Here is a 12,471-nt window from a genome sequence, read left to right on the forward strand (position 1 = left end):
TTGAAGAAATGATTTACCAGCAAACACCCTGGCCTTGAATTAAGATCAGTTTTGCATGGTATTGTGAGATTCTTATTAATGCGAATGAATGATTAACAATGCAGATGATTGTGCATGAAAAATGAGTAAAAGTTAACTCAGTGCAATCACTTAACTGTGATTATTGCTGTGAAAGATCTGAAATAATAATGTCCCTGAAAAATAACTTGAAATTCACTAAATTATAATAATGGTGAGTATTGCAAAGTGGTTGTCACAACTATAATAAACTATTATTCTCAAATACAGAAATGATTAAGTCCATTCTCTATCTTTGTTCCTCATATTCGGCAGCCAGATCCTTTAGAGGGTGACACGGTGGCACAGTGGTTAGCAGTGCTGTCTCACAGTGCCAGGGAGCTGGGTTCGATTCCCAGTTTGGGTCACTGTCTGCGTGGAGTCTGCATGTTCTCCCCGTGTCTGTGTGGGTTTCCTCCCACAGTCCGAGAGACGTGCTGGTTAGGTGCATTGGCCATGCTAAATTCTTCCTCTGCGTACCCAAACGGGTGCCAGGGTGTGGTGATTTTCATAGTAACTTCATTGCAATGTTAATGTAAGCCTACTTGTGACACTTATAATAAATAAACTTAAACTGGTTTGTCTGTACATATTTGTCTATTTAAATGCAGAAACTCACTTAACAGCACAGGTTTGAAAAGAAAGTCAAGGATAAAAACAGCTTTAGTCATCTCTGGAACAGATATTTTAAACTGTAAGTAAATGGATAATAATTCCAACTGGGTTTCCCCTCCTGGGTAACTTTTAGAAAAATAGCAACAAATAAATTCTGCTTAACAATTTTACAAACAAAGCATGTTAATTTCTACAAATTAAATCCCTCTGTCACCAATTTTAACAAAGACATTAATATGTTCAAGATAAGAAGGTGAACACAAAAAATGTTTTCATCAGAATGTGGAAATATGCTTGTTACTAATATTGGGCAATGTAATTTCACTCCCTATGAAATTATATCTTAAGTGTCAGGCAAATAGCTGTCAGCTCACTTTGCCAAAAATAATTTGTAATAAAATGAAATGCTTCAAAATGTAATGTATTAGCAAGGTGGCCAGCTGCAGATATATACATGTAACACTAGAATGCTTTAGCAGTTACAGTGACAGAACTGTTCTTCTGAGTAAGCACCTGATTACTGTTCTCAAATTACTGCAATAAAATCAACTATTATGCATACTACATTCACCAGATATGTGATCCTTTTAATTCCAGAAGTGAAGGGTGAAATGGATCAGGTGCTAACTGTCAGTGCAACGTCTACATTGCAGCAGCGACCAGGGCTAAAACATTGCCATTTTTTGGCAAAGGGTGAACTCGGACGGGAGAAGTGGGGCCTCGGCACGCCAGCTGCACTGCCGACTTTTCTTGCCATGTTTTCAAATACCTTGCCAAAAAAAATAGGGAAGTGGGTCCCACGGCATCACGCTGGCAAGAACCCGTCCTGTCAGCAATGGCTGTTCTCAAAACACTGGGATGCCTTTCTAAAAATTAAAAAAAATCCAAAAAGGTTGTATAAAAAAAAACCTCCTCATGGAATCCCACCCCCTCCCCACACAGACCTCTGTGGGTGGAGAGGGAGAGGGAGAGGGAGGGGAATGCTGTATTAACCCTAAATTGTCATTAAATTGATGTGAAGACACACAGAAATAAATCGAGTTGCTATGCGCTCCCTGGAGATGTTGACTTGCACCAAGGACAGATGACCACAGGTCCCTAGTAATTTTGAGCATTAATTTAAGCTTGTTTTGAAACTGTGTAAGTAGAGGACATTTCTGTTTTGTGCCATTCACATCATGACAGAATGAGAGATGCAACGTTCAGCTGCAAAATATCTCAGGTGTTCCTTGGTACCGCAAGGATAGGCATGTGACTTCAGCTCAACTCTCCTCCATCTTTTGCTCTGGAAAATCTGCTCTCCACCCATCCCTTCGGACATAAAATGACAGTCAGATTTGAGCTGATTTGATTTGATTTATTATTGGTACATGTATTAGTACACAGTGAAAAGTATTACTTCTTGCGTGCTATACAGAGAAAACATACTATTCATAGGGTATATAGGGGAGAAGGAAAGGGAAGAGTGCAGAATATATGTTGGAATTCCCCGACCATTCATGCTGGTGGGATTCTCGGGTCACACCAGCAGTGCAACCCCACCCCCAGCCTCCCCCCCAAACCTCCCTCCCCCACCCTCCGTGGGTTTCCCGTTGGCATGGGGGACGTCAATGGGAATTCCAGTGGCGGAACCAGAGAAACCCACTGCTAGCAAACAACACGCCAGTAGAAAACACACGGCTGGGGGGCCAGAGACCCTTGCCTAAAGAATTACAGTTACAGACGGGGTGAAGAGAAAGATCAGCTTAATATAACAGAGGTCCATTCAAATGACGGCAGCAGGAAAGAAGCTGTTCCTGAGTTGGTTGGTACATGATCTCAGACTTCCGTGTCTTTTTCCTGTGCAACTCTTGAAAAAAAATGACCTAATTGCATCAGCAACTCACCTTATTAATTATTTAAGATTATTTGTTGGGGCTGAGCGCAAGCAAGTGAACAGTGATGCCGTGTGCTGTGGGATTTTTAGCCAAGAACAAACTTCAGGTTTATTCCATGTTGTCAAAGGCATTAGCTCAGATTTTGGGAATTTTGTGCTCCTGCTTAATTACCACAGGTTGAGTGGGTCATAAGAACATAAGAAATAGGAGCAGGAGTAGGCCATCTAGCCCTTCGAGCCTGCCCCGCCATTCAATAAGATCATGGCTGATCTGTCGCTGCTCAGTTCCACTTTCCCGCCCTCTCCCCATAACCCTTAATCCCCTCTCTTATCAAAAACAGAAATGTCAGTTGGAGAAATGGAATTCAAGGAAAGTAAAAAAAACAGAATTCTCTGCCTGACAGCTTGTAAGTCCAGAGATTTACAGGAGGCAGCCACGTAATGGTATTATCACTGGACTAGTAGTCAAGGGTAATGCTTTGAAAATCCCACAGCACATGGCATCATTGTTCACTTGGTTGTGCTCAGCCCCAAAAAATAATCTTAAATAATTATTAAGGTGAGTTGCTGATGCAATTAGGTCCTTTTTTAAGAATTGCATGGGGACAAAAAAGGTTTAAACCCCACCACGGGGAATTTAAATTCAATAAAAATCTGGAATTAAAGCTCTAACGATAACCATGGAACCATGTTCGATTATCATAAGAACATAAGAAATAGGAGCAGGAGTAGGCCATCTAGCCTTTCGAGCCTGCCCCGCCATTCAATAAGATCATGGCTGATCTGAAGTGGATCAGTTCCACTTTCCCGCTTTCTCCCCATAACCCTTAATTCCCTTGTCTGTCAGAAATCTATCTACCCGTGACTTAAATATATTCAATGAGGTAGCCTCCACCACTTCAATGGGTAGAGAATTCCAGAGATTCACCACCCATTGAGTGAAGAAGTTCCTCCTCAACTCCAATCTAAACTGCAACCTCCCTTATTTTGGGGCTGTGCCCTCTAGTTCTGTTTTCCTTTCTAAGTGGAAAGAATCTCTCTACCTGTACCCTATCTAGCCCCTTCATTACCTTGTAAGTCTCTATAAGATCCCCCCTCAGCCTTCTAAACTCCAACGAGTACAGGCCCAGTCTATGTAATCTCTCCTCATAGGCTAACCCCCTCATCTCCAGTATCTGCCTGGTGAACCTTCTGATTCAACCTTCCTGGTGAATCATAAAAACCCAGCTGGGTTCTCTAGGGAAGGAAATCTGCCATCCTTACCTGGTCTGGCCTACATGTGACTTCAGACTCACAGCAATGTGGTTGATACTAAAGTGGTCTGGCACTCCACTCAATTCAAGGGCAATTAGGATGGGCGACAAATGTCGGCTCGGCCAACAACACCCGAAAGGAACACAGGGAGAGTTTAAATGTCATTGACAAAGCATCGGGTGATCGCCCATGAATGGAGTCAAGTGTCAGCTAAGTCTTAACTGTTTTATTATAGATAGAGACTTATTGCCAGACAGATGTGGCAGATTCTTCATGGATGTAACAGAGGCTCCATTGTCAGCGAGGCGAGCGCCATGGAGGATTGCCATGACTTGCTTGGCAATGAACCAATATTGGAACAGAGCTCCAATGGACGCCATGACATTAAAGGATCACAGCCAAGCAAGTCATGACAATCCTTCCAATGGATCAATTGGAGGCTCACAGCCAGGAAAATAGTTCTGTCCTTCCATGGACGTAATCTTGCTGTCAGACAGTGGATGATTTACATTCCAACTTGGACATGCTTCTAAGGCTTTAACAAATTTTCCCATATTCCATGCCTAATTAGACAATATGGCACGATGCAAATAATCGCGATTGGCTCTACTTAGTGACATTAGTGTTCTTAAAATAAACATGTTCAAGTTTCCCAATGCATCCAGTTCAGATCCCACGCTCACTTACCCTGCACATGTGCACTCTCTGAATGTTAGTCAATTCTTCTAACCTCTTGCAGAAAGCTTTCTGAGCATAAACAAAAGAGGCTTAGGAATAGGAAATGTAATATCTCACCCTAGATCTGGGATTGAGTACAGGCAACACAGGCTACCAGATACAGTAATGGTAAAGTTCCCTCTGCTCAGCCCAGCTAAATACTAACTCTCTTAGAATTTCTACTGTAACAGGCTAGTATTTTCCAGACTTCCCACTGACAATCCCAATGATTTTCCAGTAGGATTGTAGAATCAGAATAGAATAGGGCAGCAAGGTGGCACAGTGTTTAGCACTGCTGCCTCATAGCACCTGGGATTCAGGTTCAATTCCCAGCTTACGTGAATGTCTGTGCGGCATCTGCACATTCTCCCCGTGTGTGCATGGGTTTCCTTCAGGAGCTCCAGTTTCCTCCCACAGTTCAAAGATGTGCTGGCTAGGTGCACTGACCATGCTAAATTCTCCCTCAGCGTACCCGAACAGGCGCCGGAGTGGGGGTACTGGGGGATTTTCACAGTAACCTCATTGCAGTTTTAATGTAACCCAACTTGCGACGCTAATAAAACATCAAAACTAGACTCAAAGAACAGTACAGCACCCAGAGACTATTCAGCCCACTGAGTCAGCTCTTTTGAAGAGCATTCCAGTAAATCTCACTTCTTTCCTGTTTCTCTCTATCCCTGCATGTTTTTCTTTCCAAGTATTTTTCCAGTTTCCTTTTAAAGGTAACCATTGAATCTGCATCCACCCCGCTATTAGACAGGTTTATTACTTTTGGAGCCAAATTGTTGTGAATTTTCTGCTGTAAGCACCTTCCTGTGAGGAACCAGATGGAGACTATCCTGAACTCACTGACTTATAACGCTTAAGAGTCCCCTGGGTAAAGGGACTTTTATTTATTCAACCTGGGATATTTAAATCCAGTTCTAAGTATTGAAGGGACAATGTACTAATCCAGCATCACCATCCTACTGCTTATTAAATCAGCTTTGTTTACCCGAAAAGGAGAACAAACCAATTCGGAGCAGGAGTTGGCCATTCGGCCCTTCCAGCCTAGCCTACCAATATCATGACTTATCTGACTTCAACTCCGCAGACTGGGTTTTTCAGACGCGCACGCCTCAAAACTGGAGAATCCCGCCCAAGATCAATGGACCTTTGCATGGTCAGCACCACATCCCCCCACCCCCCCCCACCCCCCCCCCCCCCACCGCCACTACAATTCCGAAGGCAGGCGGAACGGGAGAATTCCAGCCGACATTGCCGCCTACCCCATAATCTTTCAACTCTCATATCTACCTAATAAGCTATCTACCTCTGCTTTAAAAATGTTCAAAGAATCTGCTTCCACCGCCTTTTGAGTAAGACAATTCCAACGACTTGCAACTCTGAGAGAAAAATAAATTTCCTTATTTCTGTCTTAATTGGGTGACCCCATATGTGTAATGGTCTCTGGAGTGGTGTTAGAAGCCACACCCTTTGAACTCAGAGTCAGAAGATACAGCACCATGTCAAGGGCACCTAATGAAAATTTCAAATGGACAGGAAGTTACATGTGGTTCATATGGTAATACAAAGAAGAAGTCATCCACCTGGTGAGAGGAGTAAAGGGACAATAGGAAGAGGAGGGGTTGTGGTAAGGTGATGGGGTTGGTGATTGAGGGGTTAGATAGAAATTCAAACAGTGAAAGCAGGAAGCAGTTGAGGATCACAAATCCCATGCCTATGCATGTTTAATAAATACACCACCTACTCCATCACTTCCACAATTTATTACACACTCAAATATCAGGTCTCCTTCTCAGACTCAAAAATCTACAGTGGTTTCCAACAGACACTGTTGAAAAATGGCAGGGGCCTATTAGAGCTAAGTCCCCTAAGTTTCCACGGTTTCCTGGCAATTCTTTAAAAGGGTAGAAAGACTGTTCACCCATTACAAGGCAAATGACAGCACAGGGGGTGCCTAGCAGACAAAGCTACAGACTCCCTACAACTATTGCCCCTCTCTCCTTTATTACCTCAGTCCGGGACTGACATTGAAATGGAAGCAGTGGTTGACTTGGAAGGCTTCCAGCCACTAGATGGGATCTCACATTGCCAATAGACTGGGCCTCCAGGTTTCTTTCCATATTTTCGAAATAAAGTACAGATTGATTTATGATACTGTGATGATACTGTGCCTCTAAGAAATGCATTTTAATTATGTTTCTTTGCAGGATGTTTCTTCAGTCCTTGGCAATTTGTAGGCACCGTGATATCTGTAGCCTTTACTGTTGTTGAGGCAGTATAATTGATACCATATTGATTTTAATCTGGACCAATGCGGTGATTTGTGGTTTTAATAATCCTTTAGGATTGTAAAGTGGAGCAATCCTACTTGCTCCACTTGCATTTGTGCTAAGATTGAAGAATGGTGTATTCCTGTGGAATGGTGTTTAACTTGGAACAACAGAGATAGCTAGCTGTTAGGTGTTGTACTGTGTCACGTTTAAGCCTTGCAATTGGTAAAAGTTATGCTAATCTTTTTGTGGTATTTTAACCATGTTCTTAAATAAACTTTCCTTGATAAAAGCTTCCTAGTGGGTCACTTGAATCATACTTGGAGTGAAACATCTTATACTCATCAATGCCAAATCAAATGTAAAACTTAGGGTCCAGGCTAACTTCACAATATATGTTGGAGTTTCCGGTCTGGGACTTAACAGTAATGAACACCAACAACTTATATTTATATAGTGCCTATAATGTAGCAAAAGATTTGACCCTGGAGCACGTAAGGAGATATTAAGACAGATGACCAAAAGCTTGGTCAGAGAGACAGGTCTTAAAGAGCACCTTAAAGAGGAAGGAAAATAAAAAAAGATTGAGAAGTTTAGGGTTGGAATTCCGGAGCTTAGGGTCTTGGCAGCTTAAGGCGTGGCTGCCAGAAGTGAAATAATTAAAATCTGGAATATTTACGAGTCCAGAGTTAGATGAGCGCAGCTATCTCAGAGAGTTGTGGTCTTGAGGTGATTACTGAGGTTGGGAGAGGTGAGGCCATAGAGAGATTTGAAGAAAAGGATGAAAGTTTTGAAAACGAAGTGTTATTTAACCAGGAGCCAGGATATGTCAGCACAGGGTAAATGATAAATGGAATATAGTAGAGGTTAGGACATGGGCAGCAGAGCTTTTAATGATCTTAGGGATATGAAGAGTAGAATGTGCAAGATTGGTCAGTTAAGTCTAGTAGTAACAAAGACATGGAATGAGGGTTTCAGCAGTGGATAAGTTGAGGCACGGTGGAATCAGACAATCCTAAGGAGTGTACGGCATTAAAACAGGAGCTGTTAGTAATTTGGAGAGGCACGGTGGCACAATGGTTAGCACTGCTGCCTCACAGCGCCAAGAACCTGGGTTCAATTCCGGATTCGGGTCACCGTCTGTGTGGAGTTTGCATGTTCTCTCGGTGTCTCCATGGGTTTCCTGTGGGTGCTCCAGTTTTCTCCTGCAGTCCAAAGATGGGTTAGGTTGATTGGTCATGTTAAATTAACCCTAGTATCAAGTGATTAACAGGATAAAAATGTGGGATTACAGGAATAGGATTGTGTTCATGCAGACTCGATGGACCGAATGGCCTCCTTCTGCACTGTTGGGATTCTATGAATAAGTTATTTTTGACCTACACATTAACACATGCGAGTATTTTTCTTTAAATCAAGCAAGGCTTTTATAAATAGGGAGATTAGAGAGCCTTGACTTAATTTTTACAGATTCATACTTGCAGAAGACATGGTACAATATATCAGACTCAACAACGGAAACATCAGCAGTTGTTGGTTTTGTAGAATGGATTCTTAGAGCTACAGTGTGCACCAGGACACAAAATCAATTCAGAGGAAGTCTTCTGTGCCCACTTAAACACATCTTCCCAAAATAGCAACCATTACCATTAGAGCATCATACAGTTTCTCAAGCCAGCCTTGAGCCTTTTGCCTCAGCCACCCTTTCTTTCTCACAATTATTCTTGCTTTGCCATTTTTCAAGTGTTTGCCTGAAAAGTATTTCACCTAAAAACATGCTGAACCCAGCATGATAGCTTCAGTATCCAGTCCTGAATCATGTTTATGCATTTTCTCTGGTCCCTCTGGGCCCCCTGCCTAAAATACAATGAAATAAGATTAATATACAGTTTATTCTACCACTCACATGCATGACTCTTCACAGCTTTCTACATTAAGTGCCTGAGTGTTCCATTTCCTCTGCTACCAATCTAATAGCATTAGTCCCACTGTCGGTGTGCGAAGATTGATGATTAATAAAGAACAGAGGTTAAAGTGTAAATATAAATCATAAAGTGAAACAGTAGCTGACATATGGAGTGATGGAAGAGGTGTCCCACCAGAAAAGGCATCCCACCGGAAGTTCTACGAGGCTTATTTGTTCCTCTTATCTCTTCAAACTCCAAACAATTCGCTCACCAGCAGGTGTTTCTTTTTATCCCTTTTGGTCGTGTGGACCTTCAAGCATTCGGAAAATTAATCCTGCGCGGAGGATTCGATTTAGGTACTGTTCCAAGTCAAAGTAGCTGAAAGGGAAAATCTGTGTGGAGCAGCCATTTGGAAAAACTCTATTCTGATGGGCTATTCTTCACACCGAAATACCAAAAAGCAAAGAATCAGCGCATTCACAAACACATCAACAGAGGTATACTTGTGAAATCTTCATCTCTGTACACCTGTTTCAAGAAACTGGAAGAGCAATATACCAAGAAAATACAATCTAATTTTCAGATGGTGTGTAGGAGTCCTGGATTTGGCCTCCACACCACACCTCATTATTCCCACAAGGGAATAAGAGAAAGGGCTAGATGTAGAGTAAGACTGCAACACCATACCTCGCTATTTTAACAGAGTAAACTAGCACCAAAAGGAAAGATGCTGGAAAATCTCAGCAAGTCTGGCAACATCTGTAAGGAGAGAAAAGAGCTTGACCCCCTTTGACAAAGGATCGTCTGGACTCAAAATGTCAGCTCTTTTCTCTCCTTACAGATCAGCAACAATTTGCTTTTATCCAGAGTAAACTAGCACTCTGATGACAAATATGCATTTGCATGGAAACAAGCTTTACCAATCAGGAAGGTCCCAGTTTCGCCCCGGGTCTGGGCTAGTTTTGTTGATTCTATGGCCGGAATTTTCCAATGTCCCACCATGCTGCCAGCGAGATCAGAGAATTTGGTGTCAAGCCAAATCTCCATTCAAAGCGGCGGGACTGGGGAATCCCAGCCCTGGACGAGGTTGGAGAATCCCGGCCTTTCGGAGCCAGAAATAGAGTGATTACAATCAGGTGTTACTGAGAGGAAAGGTCAACCAAGATTTGCAATCTCAAACTCCATCCAATGAATTAGATGCCAGGTGAAGATCAGGTTCTGTTATGATGCCCTCCATTATCAAATAATTTGATACACTCACAAGTTAGCTACCGATGTAAAGCATGTTTTGCTGCTGGTGCCAGTGGAACAGCATCTCTCCCAAAAGTAACAACGTCTGAAGGAGAGCAGGAGAAAATTGCAAAATAAATGAATAAAAAGAAAATGGACATGGGAACTAGCCACCCGATCAGCACATGGATCTTAACAAGCTGGACTTATAAAACAAAAATAAAAAATGCCGATTCAAAATTTATGCTAAGCAACACAAAATTGTCAGATTATCAACAAATCTGGGTTGCCACGGGAGCGCAGTGGTTAGTACTGCTGCCTCACAGTGCCACAGACCCGGGTTCAATTCCAGCCTTGGGTAACTGTCTGGGTGGAGTTTGTACGTTCTCCCGGTGTTTGAGTGGGTTTCCTCTGGGTGCTCTGGTTTCCTCCCACAGTTCGAAAGATGTCCGAGTTAGGTTGATTGGCCATGCAAAATTATCCTTTAATGTCAGGGTGATTAGCAGGGCAAATATGTGGGGTTACAGGGACAGGGTATGGGTGGGATTGTTGTCGGTGCAGGCTTGATGGGCTGAATGTACTGTAGGGTTCTATGATTCTATGAAATCTCTAATACAGTCTATATGTCTTCCCTAGAGTTATTTAGCCTCTAATGTGGAACCAGACTCACCATGAGTGAAACGTATCTCCAGATGCTTCATGATGTTGTGCAGTTACATAATGGAGCAGAATTTTCCAGCCCTTCCTGCCTGCAGAATCTTCCAGCGGTGGAATCCCCAATGGCAGGACAGGTGAGGCACACCAAATACTACAGACATCAACAGGACCCAAAGATTGCACCAGCAGCGAATGGTTTGCCACATCCATCACCAGAAAAGAGACCCAGGGGTGGGCTGGTGGACGATATCTTACCCAGCATTATTTAATCATGATGATTTATCTCAATCTCACTTTAAAAATGTTCGTTCAAGCAGAAAATATGTACGATTGTAAGAAACTCCACTTCTATAAATCAAATCTGCGTAGTTAGCAAATTGAGGAGTGTTAGAGAGAGGAGTGAGCCACTTACCCCTAGAAACTGTTCAACCATTCAATTAGATCACCTTAAACATGACGCAGTATAACTCCTAACAGCTAGATATCTCTGTTGTTCCAAGTTAAGCACCATCCCACATGCATACATCCTCCTTCAGTCTTAGCACAAGCAATGCATCCATGGGAAAGATATAGCAATAGAAGCATCCGTGACAACATAGCAACCAGAAAGTGGGCTTAGCCAGTGGGAAGATGACCAGTATTAAATGAACAAATGAAACATCATTATATCAAGTGGCATACTGTGATTGACTGAGGTAATCTGTCCTGAGTTGGATTGACATGTTAACACCGAATGAAATTTAATCTAAGCTGATAAGTGTATCATAGATAATGAAGAGTATAATTGTCCAGTAATTTGGCTGAGTGCCTTAGATTTTTGGAGGGGTCTCGTTGCACTGTATCTTGTCTATCTGGCCCTTTGAAGGCCTCCCATGTCTATAGGCCAGTGCATTGTCTGTCTTGAATGACTTTTGTGTTTTTAAAATAAATTTTGGTGCCATCTTCTGAACAGAGACTTTGCCTTTTGCGAGTTTTTCGAACAGAATCTAAATTTTTCGTAATTGGCCACTAGCTTAAAAGAAAATCCCCACTATAGTCCTGGTGAGTGCAAGATGAAAAGCTTCAGCAACATGTCTCTCTTTGCAACAATATTCAAGTTCTGTATTACCAAGTGACTAACAGCTGCTATCAGCTGCCTTGCTTTCATCTATGATGCTTACATCTCTGGAATAGTCTCCCTCAGTATTATCACTTCCCAACCTGTCTTCAAAAATTGTCTTCTATTTTAGCCCATCCACCATCTCCTCTTGTTCCTCTTGCCCAATTGTTGTGTGCCATCCTGTAAGGAGATCTGCAATGTCGCTCCACAGAAATATAGGTTATTACGATCATTATTTTGATAACTACTCTGTAAAGAATGTTACCGTGAGAGGGTAGGAAACATATCAGAGACAGCAGTATATACTAATGATTGATATAGTTGGAGGCACAGATGATTGTCACAGGTATTATAGTGAGTAATTATAAGCGGTGTGAGATATGTGATGGAGCAACAGTAATTGGAGTATTCCAATGCAGGGTGTTTTGATATTGTGAATTAATGCCGTGCGTGAAAAGAAGTTTATAAATTCTGAAGTTTTATCTTTAAGCTAAGTTTTTTACTGAGAAAAAATGCCGCGACTATGGAATTAGCAACAATCGTTATATGTTCTCGGCCGCCTCAACCAATCTGAAGGGAAGAGAAAGCAATCACAAGAGAACTCTACAAAATTATTGTGTCTCCTTTGTCCAGTGGGTTAGTTATAATCAGCTTGGAGATCTTGTTTGTTTCTCTTATGGAGACCTTGAGTTGGATTCAATTGGATTTTGAATGTAGTTTTTTGGGAGCAAGCAAGGAATGGATTTGGGTTTGGCTGGTCCACTCTGAGCATTGGCTTCGGAA

The sequence above is a fragment of the Carcharhinus amblyrhynchos genome, chromosome 16, assembly GCF_965287045.1.
Source record: "Carcharhinus amblyrhynchos chromosome 16, sCarAmb.v2.hapA, whole genome shotgun sequence".
Lineage (NCBI taxonomy): Eukaryota > Metazoa > Chordata > Chondrichthyes > Carcharhiniformes > Carcharhinidae > Carcharhinus > Carcharhinus amblyrhynchos.